Source organism: Numida meleagris, chromosome 5 (genome assembly GCF_002078875.1).
Source record: "Numida meleagris isolate 19003 breed g44 Domestic line chromosome 5, NumMel1.0, whole genome shotgun sequence".
Lineage (NCBI taxonomy): Eukaryota > Metazoa > Chordata > Aves > Galliformes > Numididae > Numida > Numida meleagris.
The window spans coordinates 914543-937396 of NC_034413.1; the positions used below are offsets into that span (position 1 = coordinate 914543).

The window sequence follows — 22854 nt, forward strand, 5'->3', positions numbered from 1 at the left end:
AATTCTTCTTCATCTTCGATTGGTAAATGGTCTCCAAAAATCTGTTTCTCAGTTCTTCTTGCTTATCACTTTAAACCTTATTTAGTGCGACGATGGAATGAAGCAAAGATATGCAGAAGAGGACCTCAGGTGTGATGGGAAGCACTGAGCACTGCCCGGACCTCCGCACTAGTGCTGAGCAGGTCATCAGCATTACCATACGGAGCTCAGGGGTGGTGACCCCGCCTGAGCTTCCTCAGAATCTGTGCACAGAGAGGCTGTGAAGGGCCAAAAGAGCAGAAACAGAATGAAATCTTAATGACCTGAGGGCGAAGCCCTGCAATGGGCAGGGGGTGAAATTAGGCAGCGTGCTGGGGGGAGGATGCTCACGGAAGAGATGAGATCAGGGAGGGGGAAAGCAGGATGGGACGGCCACCCAGGGCAGAGATCAGGAGGGGGCTGCAATCGGGAGTTCTGCATCCAGCCCCTTGTTTGCCATCTGCTCCTCCAGAAGCATGCAGTGCTTCGTCAGGTGTTGAACAAGACGTCAGTTTGACGCACAGCGTGAGATGCTGAGCTGTGCCACACTGCACAGAGATGGCAGCTCCTAACGAGGCAGCCATCGTTAGCAGGGAGCCAGAACGCTGCAGGAGCCCACCCCGACACGGGCACCGTGCTGGCCCTGAGCAGGTGGTAGGAACGTCATATGGTGATGTGCTGCCCAGGACCCTCAGCAGATCCAACAGGTAACGTGATGGGATGGGAGCAAGGGCGGTTCTGGTGTCTGAGGCAGTAAGGGGAGCGTTGTAAAGGCCATAAATTGCTCTGTGGCTTTTTATGCATCGAGTCAAATAAAGTTATGGATTGCGAATCAGCTCTTCAGAGAACAATAATGAGCCTGAGATGGAAATGATTGTCCTACAAAATGGGCAGGATAGGCAGAGCCTCACCCTGACCCTGCATTGGCCAGCAGGACATTGGTCCCAGCTGCCAGCCAGCTCCTGGTGACCTCACAGCTCTCTTCGTTAACTTTCATAGCATCATTTAAAGAATTCTCAAAGCAAACTTACACTTCAGCAGCATATAATAAGAACCGAGGTGTAAAAGCCTGCAGTGTAAGCATTACTCAGCTGATGGCCGGGTGGTTTGGTCCCAGCAGGACTGAGCCCAGCTTTAACTCCAAGGGGCCAGGCAGATTTCTTGGTGCAGCTTCAGCTGCTCTCATTAACCCTCCCCCTCCCCAGTGCTTTGTGTACAAGAGCAGGAGCACAAACACCCATGGTGTTTGCAGCAAGGCAATATCACTCGTGTACACGGCAGCACCATCATATTTCAGTTACAATTTCTGTTCCAAGCCCTTAAACACCTAAACATTTTGCTTGTCTTTCTTTGCAAGCCGCTGCCTACTCAGCAGATACTTTTATTAACTCTCCACAGTGATGCCCATGTCTTTGTCATGACTAAAGCTAATTTAGAGCTCACCAGTGAGTTACACTTCACATTACTCCTTTTAATGCGCACTGCTTTGCATGTCAGCAGAGCACTCCATCTGCTGTTGCTGCTGCCTTTCCTCCCACCCCTATGGGAAGTTTCCCTCAGCCTTCCCCTCACTCCAACCAGTCGAGTAGCACACCGTGGGCATGCTGTGATTCATTAAGCATGGAGAATTCATTAAGCACCAGGGAGCCAGAGTCCCACCCTAGCAGCCTCTGCTGAGCTGCCAGGCTGCTGCTTGCTCTGTGTCAGCCTTGTACATGCAGACAAAGCACCTCACCTGCTGCGCAGAGCTATTCAGTTCCTCACCAGCCTCCTGCAAAGTTGGTGTTCATGAGTGTCTCACTTCAGTGCTGGAACAGAACACACGGATTTCCTCGGCGCTTCCTCTCTTATGGATCACAAATGGAAAGAAAGGGAGCTGTTCCCATCCGAAGTCTGATTACAGAAAAAAGCTGGCAAGGTTCAAATTCCCCCCCACATCTCATTTGTCCTGCACACACTGAGTCAGACGTTACAAGGAGCAGAACCCAACGGGAGCTGCACTGAGCCATGCACCGGGTGTGCATTGCTGCAGCCCTGCGGTGGTCCTGGGCATCGCTGGGCTGAGGGGGCTGCTTCCCAACCGATGGTGCCCACATCTGGATGCTGGTGGGGCTCAGGGCATCAGACAGCTGCACTTTCTGGGGGGAAGGGGAGTTTCAAGAAAGCGTTTCCTAAGGGGAGATGAGACAGAACCAAAGCTCAGCAGCCTGCCCGGGACAAAGCTTTACCTCATGTTTTAGGAGCTGACAACAAAAGTCAGACGGAATGGCTGGCTGTACACACACCTCTTTGCATGGCAGCTAGTTTCCTGTGCTGCTTTAGATCAGCAGCTTCAAGTGCATCCTGCAGGTATAGTTTATGTGTTTGGTTGCTCAGAGATTAGAAATAATGGGATTCTTACAATTACAGAACTAAAAGACATATGCTTTGTTGATGAAAGGTCTGTCCATGCAACTGCAACTCCTGATAATTAAATATGCCCTTCCATCAAGCTGGGAAAGACAAAAAGCCAAGATTTAGAGGCAGCAGAAGGAATCTAAAATTAGACTCCTACTACAAGCAGCGTTACATAGGGAGAGCAGAATTTGTTTTCTCCACGTGTAAAGTCCCTAATATTCCCAGGGAGAGACTTCCTCCTGCAATACATTAAGAAGATGTATCAGGTTTTGAACCTTCCAGGCTATTTGGGGCAAGGTGCTCTTCTAGGGAACAGCACACATTTCAAAATGAGAAATTTGGCCAGCACTGGAGTTGTTCACGTTGTACAAATGCACGGGCAGCTGACCTCCATGTGCAATGCTGAATCTCAGCCAAGCATCGCCACTACTTTTCTCTTCAAATCACGGAATGATAGAACCCATTTTCAGTTGCTTAAGGCATTAACTCGCTTTGTGTTATTGGTTGCTTAGAATGATAGAGTCATAGAATGGCTGGGGTTGAAAGTGATCTCAGACATCACCCATTTCCAGCCACCCAGCTGTGGGCTGGCTGCCCCCCAGCAGGTCACGTTGCCCAGGGCCCCATCCAACCTGGCCTGAGAACGCTTTCCTCAGCCACTCAGCTAGCAGTACTGATGGGATAATGGTGTGCACTGTCCCACGGCTACCTCAAGAACAGGTGTGTTGCCAAAGCCATCTGATTTTATGGAGTTTTCTATTCCAAGCTGATGCACCAGCAGACTAAGGCTTTGCTTCTTATAAATGAGGTAAACAGGAAATCTGAAGAGAGGAGAGAAACGCGGCCACTGCAAATCGAGCTTTTAATTAACGCCTCTTTTACCTGAGCTTCATCTACTTTTCCCCGCTATTTCCTCTTCTACAAGTGCAGCCAGCCCAGTGTGACAGGAAATTAATTAGGCCTGGAACTCTCATCAGCTAAACAAAGGAATCATTAATTTTGGTACTTACTTAAGGAACCGAAGTCCCCACTTAGCGCAGCTAATGCCCAATGGGCGGTTCCAGCTGCAGCCACTTGTGCTGTCTGCAGCCGCCATCCGTCAGCAGAGAGTGCAGGTTGTGTGGCTGGAGCTGCAGATGCACTGCTGAGAAATGCCCCGAGTGCCTCCAGAGCTTTGTCGAGCATTGGCATGCCAACAGTACATCAGAACTTGATGTCATTCTCCTGTACGGAGGCGTTTCCAGTGATTTGGGAAACATCGCTGTCCTGAATTTGTAATTAATTGATTAAACGCAATTAATATTAACGTTGACATCCCGACAACAGGGAAAACGAAAGCACTTCGCCTTACGGTCTGCTGCTCTATCAGAGAGTTTTCCAGCCGCAGATGGAGCTGAGTTTGGTTGAACTTCGCTGGAGGTGCTGAGAGCATAAGTCTTAGTGGCTGTGATAAGACATGGGACTGTGCTGTTCCCCAGGTGACCAATGTCCCTCCAGCTCTTCTCTCATCACTCTGCAGAGGAACTGGTGGCTCTGGGAAATCTCACAGCTCGGGCGCCCACGGACACTCCCCCCAAACTGCCAGCTGCCTCAGAACGCTGTCAGCACAGCACGGTTGGTCCTTCCCACACTGGGCTCCAAGCAGATGGTCAGGCTTGCTCCGTGGAGGATAACTTCAGAATTCACGTTTTTCTGAATACAGCCTCCAGCTCGTGCCGCCGTCTGTACTGCACGATGTCATGCTGGGAATGTCCCCTGAACGCCATGCTTCACGCAACGGTTTGGTGTTAGCCTGGAAAAGAGTAACATTTCTATGGAAACGCCAGTTCAACATTCTCTTGACTTTATCTACTTCTTCTGGTCTTTAAAATAGGCAAAAACTTCTCTTTGAAAAATGCTCTAACACTTGAGCACTAACCCACCTTGCGCAGGGGTTTGGAGTGAATCCCTTTAGGAGGCCAGGCTGCACTGTGTGGCCTATGGTCTGATCTCCTCTGCTTCTGGGACACTGCCCTGCAGGCAGCGTGTGCCTGACCCTGCACGGCGCTGCCCAGGTCCCACCAGTCCCTCCCAGTTCAGAAGCTTGTGCCCGGGACGTGGGGGAAAGGCTGGCAATCAGCTCTTGGCTGAAACCAAGGACCCTTCTGTCTAACTTTAAGGACTCTTCCAACCCAACCATGCTGTGATTCTATGATTCTAGTCATTGCCATAACTTAAAAAAAAATGCAGTACGAGTGCTCAGAACTTATACTCAATATTTATCCTTTCAAAGCAAGCACTACTTCTTGCACAACTGTAAATGAGGAGTGCTGAATGTAAAATACATAGGTGAATCTAAAGCTGATGCTTCCTTTTCTCAAAAGTACCCATCCCTCTGCTAGGGCCTTGCCCGCCCCGTTGGACAAATCTTCCCTTGGTTCAGTGCCAAGCCCCCTCAGTGCTTCCCCTTCCTCCCTGGGGCAAGTGGATTGGTGCTCGTGAGCGAGGCACCTGGGCAGCACGTGCCTCGGTTCATTTCTGTAAATGTTATTGGAAGTACAGGAAGCTGACCTGAGGATGGCTGCTCCTGCCTGTAGGGAGAGAGTGAATAAATGAGAAATAACCACAGCTTCTTTCCGAGGGTAAATAGTCCAAGCGTGAGATACAGACTGCTTGTGCATTATTGCTGTTCCCTCAGTTGCCTGGTGGTGTTCAGGCATTTTACCTCATTAGGGGTCCTGCAGGGAAGGGAGGGTTCACTGAGCTGGTGGGTAAATTGGACCAACCTCCGAACCGGGTTCAACAGCTCTTGAAGGGGCTGTTAATGAACTGGGGAGAGCTTCTCTGTACAGCTCTAGACGCGAGTGGATGCCAGAGTTTGCCTCCCTGTGCCTTTTAAACACTAAGTTTTTCCACGTGCCCTCAATACTTTTAGATGTACACGATCCTTGAATCTGCAGACTGCAAAGCATTTGCCCACCGGAGGAATCTTTTGCCAAGAAAAAGCATCTTCTGAAAGTCTTTGATGGCTGAGCCTGAGAAAATGGAAACTTGTACCTCATCACAGCCACTGTTAAAAGCCATGTTCGGTAATTAAGAAGCTAATTGCCTCTGATTAAGGGGGAGAAAAGAAATCGAATTCTTTACTTTTCCACCACCACCATTTTTCAGAAATATTTCTCCAAAAAGAATAAAAAAGTAAGCTTAAAAAATGAATTACACACAGGACTTGCTCTCTATTAGCTCAGACTTCACAGCAAACAGGCTGAATTCTTCAGGGATTAAACATCAGCTTAACTATAAATCCAGCACGACGACAACAGGCTCCTTGGCCAGAGGTACAAAAGAGGCTTTGCTCTGTGCAATAAATCTCATGTCCTCCTCTTCTACTAGGGCTAAGGGAGAAGGAAAGGCACAAGTGAGGCTGCCTGAGCTGAAGCAGTGCCTGCTGCTCCCGACTCACCGGAGTGGAAAAGCTTTGGTTCTGGATTCAAGAGAAACTATGTACAAAAGAAAGAACCTAGCAAAGCTTTTCCACGCTCAGCTCAATAATATGTATTTAGAAAATATTGATACGTGCGCGGAGAATAAATTATTTATCCACTCCCCTCCTGCTGTTATTTCAGTTGTACTGCAAAGGTTTCTATCCATACATCAATTCTGGTGGAAAGATCTTTTAATAATGTTTATTTTATTTGAATTTTAATTCGATTCTCATCTAGCATTGGTATATGAAAACATTAAATAACAATCACGGTGACTACATTTTGAAAGCGTATGCAAAACTGCTCCCGCAGGAATCCTAAATTTCACGCCCTTCCAATGACTGGAGAGAAAAATGACAGCCACCACGCGCCACGAGAGCTGCTTGGCATGGACAACCAGAAGTGGCACACAGAAAGGAGGAAAACTGTGCATTCTTGCAAGATATTTCGTGAACAGAGGAACGCAAAAGTAACCAGCTGCGGAACTGACGTTAAACGATTCGCCCATCTCTACCGCCTAATTTTCTCAGCTGGATTATTTAATCTCTCCTTAAACGTGACACCTCAGGCTGTAGCTGGTTCAACAGATTTCAGTGTTACATCTGCATTTCTCCACGTGCATTGAAACTCTCCCCGCTGTGGGTTTCAGGACGGTCCTGCCCCAGCAGTGCCACGCAGCCCAGGACAGCAATTCTCTGTCCCTCGCATAGATCCCCATTGCTATCCTCTGGCTGTTGCTCCTAACAAATGTATTTTGGTATTAATGCACAGTCATAGAGAACAGATTAAATTTTAAAGTCAACAAAAGTGCAGGTGTTTGACCTGTGCTACGCATCGTTTATATTTCTAGAATGGATTTTTTTTTGGCTTTCAAAGGCAAATCGTGTTCCATAGAGAGGCTTCTGCTGGGATTTTCATTACCTGGCACAATGAATCGGTTAAATCTGAACGCAATAAACATTCAAATGCAGTACAAAAATAGAAATCTGAGGTGTTCCTCGTGGTTCCACTCCCGTGTGCACAGCAGGGGGGGGACCTCATGAGCCCCTTCATCCACACCATGCCCTGGCAAGGCACATCATGATGTAGAAAATAAAGGCACGGGGTATCTGATGCTGGAAAATGAGCAACCTGTTTGCTGCAAGAGCAAAACACGAGTTGGGCTGGCAGCAAAATGCCAAGGCATGGATGTGCTTGACACAGCACTTAAACCTGAGCGTAGCTACACGGGGCAGACGCTAAATGACAACGATAGCTGTTGATAGATAAAGAAATCCATTACCAAAGGGAGAGGAGGTGAGCCTTGAAAGTACAAATCAATCATCATGTGTTCCGACTTCTTCATCTTTTTTCAAACAGCAGGGAATGAACGACTTGTTTGAAGTAGACAATGGCACCGTAATTTCTCTCGCTATATATATAGTGGCATCATGAATATGCATCTTTGGAGATTAAAGAAAGCCCTTTTTCAGACTATGACATGCAAAACTCTGAATTTGATTATTTAAATCGCAGTAAATTATCAATGCAATTATCGCACAGACAAAACAAGTAGATTATTATTCCGTGCAGTTCTCTTTGAAATGAATAGGGGAGAAACAAAAGAAAAGGGAAAAGCATCCTAACCTTCAAAACGAGCTCCAGTCCATCTCCTCTTCTCCTTCAGTTTTCATCTCTTTCCTGCAAGGCAATGAGTCTTTTGTCTCCCGGTACCCCATCCTTTTTCTTCTTTCATAAACGTCTCCAGGTTTCCTGCGCTTGCAAACTGAAGGTGTTCACTTACAGTAAGAAAAACCAGCTTTCCATGCCCAGGAATTTGGTGTTGGCACCCATGCCCCCCTGCATGGCAGACATCCACTGCTGCTGGCCACGGCGATGGCTGAAGAAGCCACGCTCCAAATGTAGCCACCACGGAACTAAAGCTGCTCACTGGGATTTTCGGTGTGCCAGGAAAATGTCCAGTTGCGTGAGGTCACTGTTGGGGTGAGTGGTACAAGGACAATGCACAATAACTGAATCCTTCACAGCATGTTGGTCAATGAAGACCCCCAGCTGGTTCTGCCAATGGGGCGTGCTTGGTGGTGCACCCCATTTTCCTCCGTTTCATCCTCATGGGAGGTGATGGCCTCACGTTGCACCAGGGGAGGGTCAGGTTGGATATCAGGAGAAGTTTCTTCTCCAAGAGAGCAGCCAAGTGCTGGCACAGCTGCCCAGGGGTGGGGGGTCCCCATCCCTGGAGGTGTTCAGACCCGTGGGGATGTGGCACTGAGGGACGTGGGCAGTGGGCACGGTGGGGGGGTGGGGTTGGGATGGGGGATCTGAGAGGATTTTTCCAGCCTGAATGGTTCTGTGATTCTATGATCCTCTTGAGCTCTCCGTGACCAACTTCACTTCATGGAGCAGAGGAAGAGCTAAGGGTAGAGCACATTGCTTACTGGGTGCGATGAATCAGAGGATATCCTGTGTTGGGAGGGATCCACAAGATCATCAAGGCCAACTCCTATCTCCACGCTGAACTACTCAAAATTCAAACCGTATTTCTGACAGCCTTGTCCAAATGCTTCTTAAACTCCAAGAGGCTTGGTGCCATGAGCACTTGTGTCTGAGGAGCCTGAAATGGAGAACGTTTCATCTGTAATGGGGTAATCTAATCTAATCTGATCTAAGATAGTCTAATCCTTGCCTGTGAGAACACCTGTGGGATTCCCTATTCAGACAGTTGCATCTCTGCTGCTTTCACAAAGGGAGAGTAGCAGAGATGCACCACACCACGTGCATACCTCAGTGATGTGCTCCTGCCCTTCCCGTGCTGCCAGCAAGCACTAATGCCCACTGATGTACAGGGAGAGCAGGGCAGGGTTGATCCACGGAGCTTTCTGGATGCTTTCTCCTGGTTTGTGAGCAATGCCTGGCTCCTTTCCTGTTTGCTCGCGGTGTCCCAAACTCCTTTCTCATTGTTTAAATACTAACAAAACCTTTGTGTATACTCATTGCAACATTAAGTTAATATGAAACTCCACTGAATACATCTGTGGCAGCTCTCTTTTTGAGGAGTGCATTTCTGTGTCTGCCAACAAGAGAGGTAAATAATACTCAGAGGAGGAGAGAAAGCAAGCAGTGCTGTGCAGCACCCTGTAGCAAGCTTGAAGCACACAGAGCTGTCTGACAGCCTCACCTCTTTCTGCTCCTTGCAGGGGAAGCAGCACTAATTGCACAAGGACTTTCGCAGCCAGCTTCTCGTTCTGCAGTGCTTTGAGAGACAATGGGTGGGCTGCCAAGGGCAAGCCACGATGCCACGTCCCCACGACACTGCCTGCAGGTGGGGAGCTCATTGCATCGCTTCTCTGTGCCCTGGGGATGACCCACCCCGTGGCATTTCTATTGCTGTGCGATGACTTGGAGCCAGCAGGAGCAAACAAGAGCTGCAGAGCTGAGCGAGGGCTGGGAGCAGGAGTGCCCAGTGTGCATGCTCGGTGAGCCTTGGCACCATGAGGGGCTCAGAAGGCACAGGAGGCTGCAGGCATTGGGCTGAAGTATGCAACGCTGCAGACGCTGCTGTGAGCAATGCTGACACCAGGGTCTTGCACCCACACTGGGAATGGCCTGACCTTGGTGCTGGCTTGCTGCCTGGTAGGAGAAGCAAACAGCCATGCTGCCTGAGGTACCTGGGGGCAGGAACGCTGCCTCTGCCCTGGAGAAAGGGAGGGAAGCGCTGAGGCTGTGGATCCCAGAGGGAAGCAGCTCAGAAGGGCGCATACAACAACCACTAACAGCTTATCATATGTTATTACTGAGCCTGTTCCTTTTTACGTACTTTGATATTGTGACTAATGGTCACATTGCTGCTGCACGGTGCTCTGCGTATGCAGTGGACACACAGGGCTGCACAAAGCCAAAGCAGTACGAACCCTTCTGAATCCTCCCAAAGCTCTCCTCCCTGCCACTAGCAGAGCATCCCGCATGCAGCAATGGGCAGCTGCATCCTGCTGCAGGAGTTACCTCCATTGCGATGCACGTGTCACGGCCTCAAACTCTGTTAAGCTCCTACTGTTATTAAAATTTCTATTAACTTTTCTTTACATGAAAGCAATTATAAGTGAACTTATTCCTGTCATTTGCCTAAAGCAAAGAAAAAAAAAAAAAAACCAAGCTGCCAAACAGCAGCAGCAGCAGCTTTCTTTCTTCCCACTAAAAAAGAAAAAGAACAGAAGAAATGAACAGTATTAGATATGGCAAGCTCATTAACAAGTTCATTAGCAAATTCATTTCACTGATTAAATTCCATAATGTGCATTCAATAGAGACTCAGAAGTACCACTGGAAGCGGGTCCAGGTCCTTGCAGCTCAGCACGGCACAGGGCTGTGTGCCCCTGGCAGCGGGGCAGGACCTGGCGGTGCCTTCTGTCCCCACTGCACGTGCTGTGCCTGCAGCAGGTGGAGCATTTACATCCCAGTGCAGGGGCAGGGTGGGCACGATGCCCTGCACCTAGATGGTCCCACAGGGGCACATAGCAGCACTGCTGCCTGAGCAAAGATCTGGAGAATGGGTCTGGCTACGCCTGTCCTCCATCTGCTCATTCTTGAGTTCTTTATATGGGTGCACATGTGCAGGTGGGACTGAGGGAGTGTAACGTCTTGCTTCTTGGATTATTTACCTTTATTTCCAATGACAAAGAGTGCAGCTGGCAGCATTGTCCAAAACACAAAAGCAAACCTCAGCAGCAAGTTCTTGGAGGGCTGCTGCTGCTTCTTCCTGTGCACTGGTGACTCCAGTAGCTTCTTGTATAGAAGAGACCACTCGTATCAGAGAAGCAGGCTGACTTAGGTGCGACCATGGTTCTATGATTCCATGATTTTATGGTGATCCTGGTTAAAAAAAAAAAAAACAACAACTGGACATGCTTACCTTCTCTTCCATATCTTCCACAAATTAGAAGTAGTCCTCTGTGTAAGGTTTTGCCAGCGCTCCTGGAGAAGCTGGAAAGAGCAAAGGTGTTAAATTGCTCATTTCAAGTGTACTTCAGTGGTTTAAGAACGTTAAAACCGAAAAGTTCAGGTCACCCACCCGAGCATTTAGAGTCACCTCCATTTAAATGTCCGCTTAAATGCCTCTTCTGCTTTAATGCTCCGTTAATGCGTTGCTGCAAGCAATCATATATATATTGCTACAGCGCCATGTATAATAATATTAACCTGCAGAACATTAAATATTAAATTAAATTTTCTCTTTAAAAGACCATCGATTTATAATAATTGTAGCTCTATAATCCAATGAGTATTTGCAGAGCTTCCCAACCAGAATGCTTCCCAGATGTCCCGGGTGGTTCTCAGCTCATCCCCACGCTGCTGTGACCTAGGGGTGCAATTATTGCTCTGCCTAACGAAGAGAAAGGGGCGCAGCGCTCAGTTTGACCACTGGGAAATGGCTGCGGCCCCACGGTAGCACCCACGAGCAGGGATTCCCCCATGGCCGTGCTGACAGCCAGGCTGGGCAGACAGACACACATATTTACAGTCCTTCATGGGAACAGGGCAGAAAACAGAAAATGCTGATATTAAATCAGCTGGGAGCGTGGATGAAGGCATTTTCTGCACACGCTTGCAGTAGTGCCAGATAACGACGTGTTTTCCGGAAGCTGCCTTGCGATGAACTTCTCATGGTTATTGCGAGGGTTCTCCTCTTCATTCAGGGAATGACTTGGAACCTCTTTGAGGTTGAGTTCCCTTAGCAATTTCAGCTCTAAGAGTTTCAACCGGTGAACCGTGCACTGTAAATAAGATGGGGGGAAAGAAGCATTTCTCAAAACAGTAATTTCTGGGCTTTCCCGGGCTGAGGCTCCAGCAGCAATAGGCATATGTGCCCTGTACCAGCAACCACACACCACAGCTATCTGCTCTGCAGAGCTCTCGTGTTTACAGCACACACAGCACTGGCGGTTGTTCAACTCACGAACCAACTCAATGACCCAAAAAACTGGGAAATGCGTCAACCGGAATAAAACGAGGATGAAAGGAGCGCTTGCAATGTTATCACAGGCAGCAGAATCCAAATTGCAAACACTGTTTCCACCCCAATGAATATCACCTTGACCCCGATGGCCGCGCAGCTCCCAGCTGGTTCTGGCCATGGGGATGGCCATGCCTTCAGTGCCGAGCACCAGGAACAGGAGTGATGTGGGGGACTCCCACAGCCCACCATGCTTTCTTTCCCTTGTTTCTCATTGAAGGCACTTTTCTTCCATCCACGTATAGGGGTTCCATTAGAAGATGAAATGCCATATTGAATTAAATCCAGAAAAACTGTAAGTTTAATTTAGAAGTTGTGTTTTCCACTCTCTCTAAAAATGTCTGTTTTTCCAGCCTTTGAATATTTCCTTAGGTAATACCAGTGTACATAACAATATACCGTAATGGTTCCCAGTGCTGTTAGAAGAAGATGCTTTTATATTGAGAGATATTTCAGTTCACTGAGGAGAATATTAGAGGCTATAGAGCTTTGATCGGAGAAGGAGCGATAAAGATATATTAAGTTTCCCGCAAGATAAAGCTGTAGCAAATTAACGCTGCTGGTGCTGGGTTATCACTTCCCTAATTTTCTTTTCTACTCATATTCATTCATCAGGAAGCACACCACATTTGTGGAAGGGCTGCAGTGTCAGTCACTTCTGTCTGCAAAGGGTCAGCACAGAACCAGCGGGGTATAACCTTCCTTCTTCATCGGAGAAATGGAGCACTGCCTACGTGCAATTTATTTTCTGCTTTCCAAATGCTAGTTTGTATGATTTATAAATAATCCTGGTTTCTGGCAATAATTTCTGCTAACGCCCCTTTCACTGCTTTAGAGACCTGTGGCAAACCTGGGGAAGACAGATGTGAACAGCTCCCTGCGTGGAGGGAAGATGGGAACAGAAGGAAAGTGGTGAGTGGGGCTGGGCGAGGATGGGCAGCGCAGGAGGACTCTGGTGACAGGAAAGACAAGCCAGGCTCCAGCCCAGAAGCAAAGCACTGACAACGATCTTTGCTTAGTACCATACTCACTGAGCATATGAGCACTGACTAAAAGATGACACGCAAAGAGATAAACAACAACAATAATGATGCTATCTGCCTTTCTCCAAAGAGAACCCTTACAGATGGCCGTGTACAATGATCGCAAATTAGATCATTTGTGTACCCATTTATATTCCTAATGTGCCCGCAACTTCAATACTCAATAAATAACAACGCAGCTGCTTTTAACTCAGATTTTTTTTGCTGCCTTGGTGGCTCGTGGCTATCTGATGGCATTGCAGAGCCCTAACATTGCTCCTTACACAGACTGACTTGTAACTGACATAAGATCAAGGTGCTAAGTCATATCTCAGTGTGAGCTCCTCAGGTCAGGAGCTGAGCTGGGCCCTTCATGCCCTGCCTCGACCGGCAGCCCCAGCCACCCCCCCTGCAGTCAGGTGGCTGCACTATGGGCTGTGCTGAGGAACTAACGCTCCATAAAGACAGCTCGTTTACCGAGGCAAAGAAATGCAGAAAAGGTCAGAAGTCGTGGTAGTGAAACATTAGATAAGACTATGAAAATGAACTGAATTATCAAGGGAAAGAAGAAAAGAAACAGAAGAATATGGAAATCAGAAGCTGTGACCTTTAGAAGATGTGCAGTTTGCAATGCCAAAATAAAGCCACGTGGGAGGATCCGGCCTCCAACTTCAGCACGATTAAATATTTTGCCAATGCACAGCTTATTGCGACTTGCTGGCATAAATTCAGTCTTCCTGTCTGCCTTTATGCTGGTTGAATACAGCATGCATGATATTAGAATGAGGCTCGAGACTGTAAAACAAGAAGGCAGACTGATACGAACTTCATGTCCCATGGACTGCTCATTGCTGGAGGCAAAGAGCATAGAAAGAAATCATCAAGGTCAGTAGCTAATCAACACGTCACGCTTAATCTGCACGTTCATAAGTTATACAAAAAAGTCTGCGGATCTGCCAAGAACACAAAATACATCAAAACTGTACGGCTGCTTGCATCAAGTTAAAAACTAGGTGGTCAATCGGCTTTCAGCAGCGTGCCAAACAGATATCACCTAGCTCTTACAGCCAATAGGGGTGGTGTAACTGTACCTCTGTCACATGGCTTTTTGCAGTGGTGGGCATCCAGAACGCTTCCATGGGCAGATCCATCACCTCAGTTGCATTCCGTGGGCTGCAGTCGGCCCCAGCCCCTGCTCCAGCCCAGGCCCGCAGGACAGGGCTGTTCAGACCACACCTTTGCCTTTCCAATGGCAAAAAGAATCAGAAGATGGAAGAGCAGTTCATGTGCTTCACATAGAAGTGACAAAACAATTTATCTCACTTTGGAGAGGAGTGCCTTTGTGCAAGCGAATAGCATGGTGGTACGCAAAACCAGCACCTGAAACACCAAATGCCTTCTGCTGTTCCAGATTCTCTGATTTTAGTGCATCACCTGAAGTTAAGGTTAGAGGAGATACTCAAATTTTACAAATTCTGCCACCAGAAAGGAAAGGTTTTTATGAATTACTGAAAGCACTGATCTTTTCCTTTGTCTAACATGTACTGAAAGATGTCAAAGACCTAAGAAAAATGTTTGATCTCTCTTTTTGTTTTGTAGAATTATGAGCATTTATAATTGAAAACATTTTTTCTGTGTTCAGCTGTCAGAAGAATGTTGCCTGTTCATTCCAAGCAATGATGTAGGCACCAGGAGGGCTGGGCAGGACCAGAGCAGAGCAGGGGGTGCTTATGGCTCTGAGCAGGGGAACTGCCAGGCTCTGTGTAAATGGGCATGATATTTCTTTACTTGCTAAATCAGACAGATAGAAAAACAAATAGGGAAGGGCAGACAGAAATGGAAAGAAAAGAATTCAAGGTAAAGAAGTGCAATGAATGAAAGTCTTGTTCACTCTGCACCATACTGTAAGAACATTAAGGGATGGCAAAGGATGCCACCACTTCTAGTCCAGCATCCTGCTGAATGTAGATGATCTTAAATGAACAAACACCATTGGATATATAAGTACAAATCCTCCACAGAAAAATACATCATGGGCTGCCCATGCAAATTCCTTGCCTTGGTTTGCTGTGCCCTTTTGTCCTTAGCTTCCATCACGATAACCTGCCTGCAGGTGTCAGCTGACCCTCCATGGGAGAGGCAGGGCGGGCAACATCCCAATGGCCAACACAAACCAAGTGACTGACAGAAATGGAAATGAACCCAGACTCAAGAATGCAGGTGACTTTAGCAGCAATAGTACAAATCAGCAACAAGGATGTTCCACTGCTGTAAGGGGTGCAATCCATGGAATAGCAGATTAGTCTGAGAAAAAGCAACAGTCAGGACTAGTATTGAAAAGGGTAAGTGTAATACCTGTAGGATGATAGCATGGAAATTATTAAAACAAGGATGATAATTATACATAATTATAATTATAATTAGTATTGTAAAAATATTAATTAGAATTTTTACATGCTGAGTTGTCCCCAGATTTCTCTACAATTAACACTATATAATAATTACATTATTGTTAGAGAAAAATAAAGCACTGTTTGATCTTGTCCCAAGTGTGTGCATGTGGGGAGAGAAGGGGAGAGGGGAATAAAGCTGTTTTGAAGTATAAAACTATCATTTTTTGAAATGTGAATACAAATGAAGCAAGTTTGTGCCTTGATGTCTTCGTTGAGCAGGAAGCAATTTTTATGCATGATACAAATTTTTATTTACTCGTGGCTACAGCTGGAAGTGTACTCCAGGAAAGTGTGTGCTTCCTTCTCCCACCACGAAGGCTGTGCTCCCATCGCCCACCTCCATTTCAGTCTTCACCAGGAAAAACTGAGTCGATGCCAAACACCACTCAATTATTTTCAAGCTAACTGTGGGTTTATTGGTCTTGTCCAAGGCAAACAAGACTTAGGCTGGACATTAGGAAGTACTACTTTTGTGAAAGAGTAGTCAGGTGCTGGAATGGGCTGCCCAGGGAGGTGGTTGAGTCACTGTCCCTGGAGGTGTTCAAGAAGCGTTTAGATATAGCATTGGGAGACATAGTTTAGTGGGGTTGTTGGTGGTAGGTGGATGGTTGGACTGGATGATCTTGTAGGTCTTTTCCAACCTAGTTAATCCTATGATTCTATGAAACAAGTGAGCCCAAAGCCCTTTCAACAGGACGTTGAGCCTGGCCATGCATGGATGCAAGGCAGTTGCTACAGAAAAGAGGATTACCAACATCACCATCCATGCTCAGTGAGCACCCTGCAACCAAGCTCACTTCTCCCTGGAAAGAGTGGAGCTTTGTCCAGGGGAGATCAGATGGGATGCCCCAAAAACACCACATCCTGGTCCTCTCCCTCTCCCTACCCTATTCCTGCAACCCCATCCCAGCAATCCCATGTGATGCTGTGGGACAGCGATCTGTAATGTGTGAAAAAGCAGCAAAAAAAAAAAAAAAAATCAAACATGGTGGTAACAAAAAAGGTGAAAAGCACTATGCTGCCTCAGTTACCTGATTCTCTGGAAAAAACTGCCCTAGAAATCCCCCAGCAGCTCTGTAATCGTGATGGATGGCGGCGTACTCCGTGAGTAATCCCTGCACAAGGTGCTGAAGCCCTTCAGCTAATGCCAGTGTCCGTGCTTGACTAGTTCATTTCTTTCCTCTCTCTCTCTCTCTCTCTCTTCTTTTTTTTTTTTTGAAACTACAAATCAATTGTTGGTTATTTATTTGTTATTTCATATTTATACAAGAAAGAAATATTTCTCCCCTAAAGCAAATCAAGGATAGAATAACAACCCCGGAAAGGTCAGCATCTATCCGGTTTGTTAATTGAATCTGTCTTCAGAGCCACAATGCCAATACTTCAAGGGCGAGAAAGGGCAGGGATATAATAATAATAGGAGTAAATGTCTTTGTACGAACTGGAATTGATAGCGGATAGGCTCAAGACAAGTGCAGCCTGAGCTTCAAATCTTCTCTCAAGAAGCCATCTAGTCCTTGGAAATTTTGTCATTTTTCTCAAGGCAAATGGTTCCATGCGGCTGTAATCCTCTATGGCTTGTCCCAGGGGTGTGAATTACTGTTAATGCCTCTGTTATTTACAGCCTGCTCAACTCCTAACAAAAAGATCCTCCAGGAGTTTCACATAGTTTACTGAAATTGGTTTGTTCTGTTTTCCTGTGCATAAAGTACCTGGTATTTGTGGGTAGACTGAGCTGCCACATTACCTCTGGAGGAAGAAAGGGTGAAAAAGCACCTGGAAGCATCTGCCTGGCAACAGGTCCTGCACAGCTCCTTGCTGCTGCAACCCTGGGCTAAGGAGCAAGCTTACACAGCGCCTCTGGGCTTCACAGGATTTCCAGCACCTATAGCCATTAAATATTTCCATACGTTTTGCAGCTGGCAAGTTTAGGATGTTGCTCCCTGAAGCCAGGAGGCTGAGGGGCTCAGTGGGACGCACCCAGCGTCATAGGGTCATAGAATCACAGAGGCATTAAGGCTGGAAAAGCCCTCTGAGACCCCCAGCCCCACCCCCACCCACTGTGCCCCCTGCCCACACCCCTCAGTGCCACATCCCCGTGGGTCTGAACACCTCCAGGGACGGGGACTCCTCACCCTTGGGCAGTTGTGCCAGCGCCTGGCTGCTCTCTGGAAAAGACATTGCTCTGACACCCAGCCTGAAATAGATGCATCTCCTGTGCTTTGTCTTCCTTCCTTCTGGCCTATTTTTGCTGAAAAAGAATTTGGTGACAGATCTTTGCAAATGAGAGCAGTTACTTCACTTGGAAATTGGCAGTCCTGGGCTCAGTGTAGAGTATTCGTGCTTCACAGTAAGTCTCTAATTCTAACAAACTTTGACTAAAGTCAATGCAAGTTATTTGGGGATGCTGTTGACAGAAGAATTTGATTATTTGGGAGTTAACAAGGGATTTTTTCATGTTAATTTATTTGGACAAGGTATTACTGTAAGGGACTCAGGACTGCAAACATCTCGTCAATTATCAGAGCCAGTTAAATGAAATCCATTGGCGGAAAGACATTGCTCTTGTTTATAACTTGTTGAAGGACATCTACCGGATTAAGATAATTCTGGTCCAACAAATAAACTAATCCTGTAAAGAGGGGGAAAAACAGAATCCTTTTGTTTTACTCCATAAGGATGCTCACGAACGACTGATTTCTCGCATAATAATTAAACGCTTATTTTCGAGAAACGAGCAGGGACTTGTAGGTAAGAAATCAGATTAATGCATCTGCTTGTGAGGTCCCAGACAGCCCCTCCACCCCCAGCATTGTGGCACATTTACCCTTGCAGAGACAAAGAGTGGTAGCAGCCCCCGAAAACCTGAGCATCCTCCTGCCCCTGCCCTGCTCCTGCAGGCAGATTCAGGCTGTGATCCCACTGACAGGCATCACGCCAACAGCACCGCCACCAAGCCCCGAAGCTTGGTACATTTTCCCCATCCTGCTGAATACATTTAACCACAGTGACTGTATAAATGACTTTAAGTATGAAACTATTTTAAAACTTAAACATGTTCTAATGCGTATCTCATTTAACTTTCAAATACGCGCTGAACTATATTTACCCTGCTACGTTAAGTTTCTCGTTTTCCATTAAATAAGGTGGTTAATTCTGTTTGCCCGTATCTAGTACTAAGTTATCACCTAATTATTGCATCTAGATAATAAATAGGACTGCCTTCCTGACCTGTATTATGCATCACTAAGTAAAGTGATGAAGACACCTCCTAAATATGCTTCTTGAAGGGGTAGGGGAAAATGGTCGCTGTGCCTACTCTGCCCATTTCAGTGAGACGTGGCAGGACTCGTTCACAGACAGCATCAGCCAGTAAAAACATGTGAGTTGTGGGGTAAATTCCCAGGCCTCTGGATTTTGTTTGCAGCATGCCAATTAAAAGTTGTTATAAACGTCATTGGTCTGGGTATGACCTTCCTCCATCCATTCCCAGGTGGGGATTTCTTTTGTTAAGCCAATTTAGGTGACCCCCCCTCCCCCACTTCTGCTTTTCCACAGCATATGATAGATTTGTGGCCAGCTCCCTGTAACTGCAGTGGTGCAAGCAGCAATTGGATGGGCAGGAGCCAGGTGACAGGCGCTGCTGGCACTGCTCCTCATCGCCCCATCAGCACTGCTGGGGGGAGCTTGCATCAAAGTGCTGGTGCTCCGCACAGTGCCCAAAAAAACTGCTTCCTCTGGGATCAAACAGCTAGCTTTAGAATCAGGATTAAAAAAAATAAAATTAGGTTTGGAATGCATAACGATGGAACCCAAAGGAAAGCAAGGAAGGAGCAGCTACTGTGAGTTTCCAAGCTAGTTTTGCAAAATCACAGCTTTCCATGGGTTCCTTCTCACCACTGCCTTTACACCAGCTTGATTCCACAGTATCCATGAAGTTCTCCAAGTTTCCAAGTAATGCATCAGAGAACAATCCTAGATATCATGTTACCTGCGTGTGCACTGACCTTCAGTCTGCCCTTCCAGCCCCTCCTGCTGGGTTTGGGGGAATGCTCGCCACTGGCACCCACGTAAGTAGAATTTCTCCCATTCTTGCAAACCTCCAGGCATGAGGCAGCTGTCCAGATGTGCTGAGCTGCAGCACCACAGCAGCATGTTGGTCATGGACTTGCTGCGCGTTCCCACATTAGGTCGCTTTGCAGCCTAATAAAAAAAAAAGCAAAATAAAAATCTATCGTTGTTTTATTGTATTATTACTGTGTTATTATGGCAGCTTTAGTGTCTTAAATCAATAAAAATGGTTGTTTAGAAATCAATGTAGAATGGAGTAATATAGTCAACTGAAATTAAAATAAGACTAATTGAGATTGCTGCCAAGCATGAGCATTAAAAACTGGATGGGATGGGGAGCAGGTCCCTCCTCCAGCAAAGTCCTCTCCAATCTGCATCACAGAACCACAGTGCTGCCAGCACAGCCCTTGTGAGAGGCAGCAGTGAGCCTAGAAATGAAATCTCTCCTTCAGTAGGCTCCCAGATTGACAGTACCATCCCTCCAGCAAGCAGGAATACAACATTAAGCACACTGAGTTTCATTGCGGTCAACACATAAACAAGAGAAGTACTCAGATGCTCCTCATTACAAACACCTGCAGGTAAAATGTAATCTTCCCAAACGATTTGGCCTTTAGGTATAAAATGAAGACGACTCACCGCGGTGCTTTGGTGGTGATGGTTTCTCCCTGAGAATAGAAGAGCCCATCTTGGACCTTTGCTTTGGGAGCCACTGGCCTCAGGCCGGGCGCAGGCTGGTGTGTGCCATCCCAGCGTGGAGATGGACGTGCTCATGGCATTGCATGATGAGCAAAACGGCTCCTCCGAGCTGAGCTCTCTTCCCGAAAGTTTCCTTTGTAAAGTATTGTGCTTTTAAGGAGAAAATCATTGATTCTCATGTGCTTTAATTGACTTAAGTCGCTTCCCTTGGAACACGCAGAGGATATCAAGTAATATATTGTTTCTTTTTATAAAGAGAGACCTGAACTGATGGTTGGCCACCACCACCTTTGAAAGGGGCGTTTGAGATATCAAACAAGCACCGTTTTCTTAACAAATGATGATGATCATATGGGTGAACGTGTTCTCTTACTGCTGCATTTGAGTTGCCGAGCTTCTGCTGAGCATTAATGCATCGATTGCCAGGTGACATCAGAGGAAACAGACTGGAAATGCTCAGAGTCTGACAGACAAGTGGATCAAATTAATATGGCTTTGCACTTTTCAGATGATGATCTTTTTCTTAATAGTGGTTTAATGTAGCCTAGAGGTCATACACTTCCATTTCCACTCGATGTTTTTCTATTGTAGGACATAAAAATGATCTATTGACTTTGCACAGCGTCAGGTCTAACATGCAGGGCTAATGGCACATGGATGAATCGTTAATGCTTTTCCTATTGTCATCTTGACAGTTCCCCGGGAGTTGTTTTCAGTGTCAAGCTTTTGCTGGGCTTGGTGAAATGTTCTGTGTTAAGAAGATGCATTGCTTCTGTTTCTCCCCATCCATTATGCGGGCATGGCCCAAGACAGTAAGAATACTATTTATTCTGTGTGCTATTAATTATTAGTGATTATTGGAAAGGCCAAGGGAATGTACTTAGACAGCTGTGCAAACCAGTTCAGTGAGCATGCCCAGTGTGCACTCCTGTGTCCCAAGCAGAGATTGGATACAGGCACGGACTGCAGCCAAAATTAAGAACATGGTGCTCCCTGAAAGGGCAAAACGTGAGGACATGGAGCCTGGTAAGGACTCACTGCAGCTGGTTGAGAAACACAACTTTTGACTTTGTCCAGTGAAGAACAGAACGCATGCAGTAAACACCAATGCTCCCATTAAAGCTGTAGTGCTAATTAAACTAATTACACACATGAGGCTGGCAAATTGCTGGAACATCACAGTGAAAAAAGCCTTACATAATTCAAAGGGGCAATGATATTTAAACATAAAATTGCTGGAAAAGGATATGGAAATGAAATGTAGCAATCCATTAGCAAAAATTACACTCCCTTAAACCAAGACTTGTTTTAATGTCGGGTTGATAATTTTTCAATTACATAAAATGTAGCACAAAAGTTGCATTAGAGTTCATAAGTACGTCTTCACCAAGCCATTACACTGCCCTGCATTTGGATGCCGGCGACGACCACCTCGTTTGGTGAGTAGAACTATGTACTATATGGTACTGGGCAGTAAAACACAATGAAAAACGTGATGTCACCAAAAGGATAACGCATGAAAGAGAGGTGGGAGTTGCACAAGTGAACAACAGAGGCCGGTCAGGGATGCACAGCACTAACTTGCTGCCAGTGCTACGTGGTGGTGAGTCCATGGCTGCCTCCAGGCATGGTGCCTGGGTAGCAGTAATGACCTGGCAGTCACTCCGTACACAACAGCCATCCTATTGCAGAATCACTCCCCTGGATACAAACACAATTCACCTGTTTTCCTGCGGTTCTACTCATTCAAGCACACCCTCGTTTCACTTCAGTTAATGTCAGTGTTATATATTTCTTAATGACCGTACTGTATTGGTGTTTCTTGTACAGAGTAGAGGCACATTTGTTTTCGCAAAGAAGAGTGTGGCTTTACACCGTGTTTTATATTCGTGTACATCACTGAAATTTACACCGTGCAGAGGAAATTTCCATTTTGCTCCTGTTAACAAGCTGTTCGCTGTTTATCAGAGCATCTATAACGGACGCTAGAATTAAAAAGAAGAACGCGTAGCTCAGGAAAACTTCATCAGCTTTTTGTCAGTCCCCGCTGGCTCCTGCTCACCTTGCAGGGCCCCGTGCATCACAGCTGGGCTCCCGAGCACCCCCTGAGCAGCGCTGCCATTGGTGGGACCGGGGCTCTGTGGGTCGCCTGCCTCACCTGGGAGCGATGGCAGTGAGCTTTGCACGGAGATTTGCAATTTCAATGCGAACGTCCCTAATAAACCTGAGGAACGCGGGCCCTAGAATCCAGTTATGAGGCGCAGTAGCAGTACATCAATGTCACGCTTTATATTACGGCCTAGAAAAACGGTTGTGTTAAGCACTACCCAGGTCCTCGGAGACCGGACAATTATTTTTCAAGCGATATAAGCCCTGACAGCTTTAGCAACGGCGCTCTATTCCAGCATTGTAATAAAGGCCCACCGAGCACCTCTGAGGTGTATATATCAGGTGAATATATAAGCGATGCCATACACACCTGTGGCTCTGCAGCCGTCCTGTTCGGCCCTGGCAGGCTGATAACGAGGTGCTGCGTGCCTTCCCCCCGTGCCTTGGGTGCTGCCATGAGTCCAAGAGGGCCTGGGTGCTGCCGCCATGCCTGTGCTCCAGCTCCTCCCAGCTGTGTGCTCCTTACTCTGCAAAGCAAGCCCGTGGGTTAGGAACGCTCCACCCACTCGGGTGATGCCAACCTGCTCCCAGCCTGGGCTAACACCTCAGCCAAA

At 46.8% G+C, this 22854-nt stretch overlaps 1 long non-coding RNA gene across 1 annotated transcript; it reads right to left on the minus strand.

The window, feature by feature from the left end:
• Positions 5626-22854, minus strand: LOC110400332. The gene is made up of 6 exons (XR_002439756.1): positions 22611-22854; positions 19369-19564; positions 8315-10745; positions 7506-7559; positions 7162-7321; positions 5626-6619 (listed from the first exon to the last, which is right to left on the minus strand). It is a non-coding gene; the product is annotated as an uncharacterized LOC110400332 (long non-coding RNA).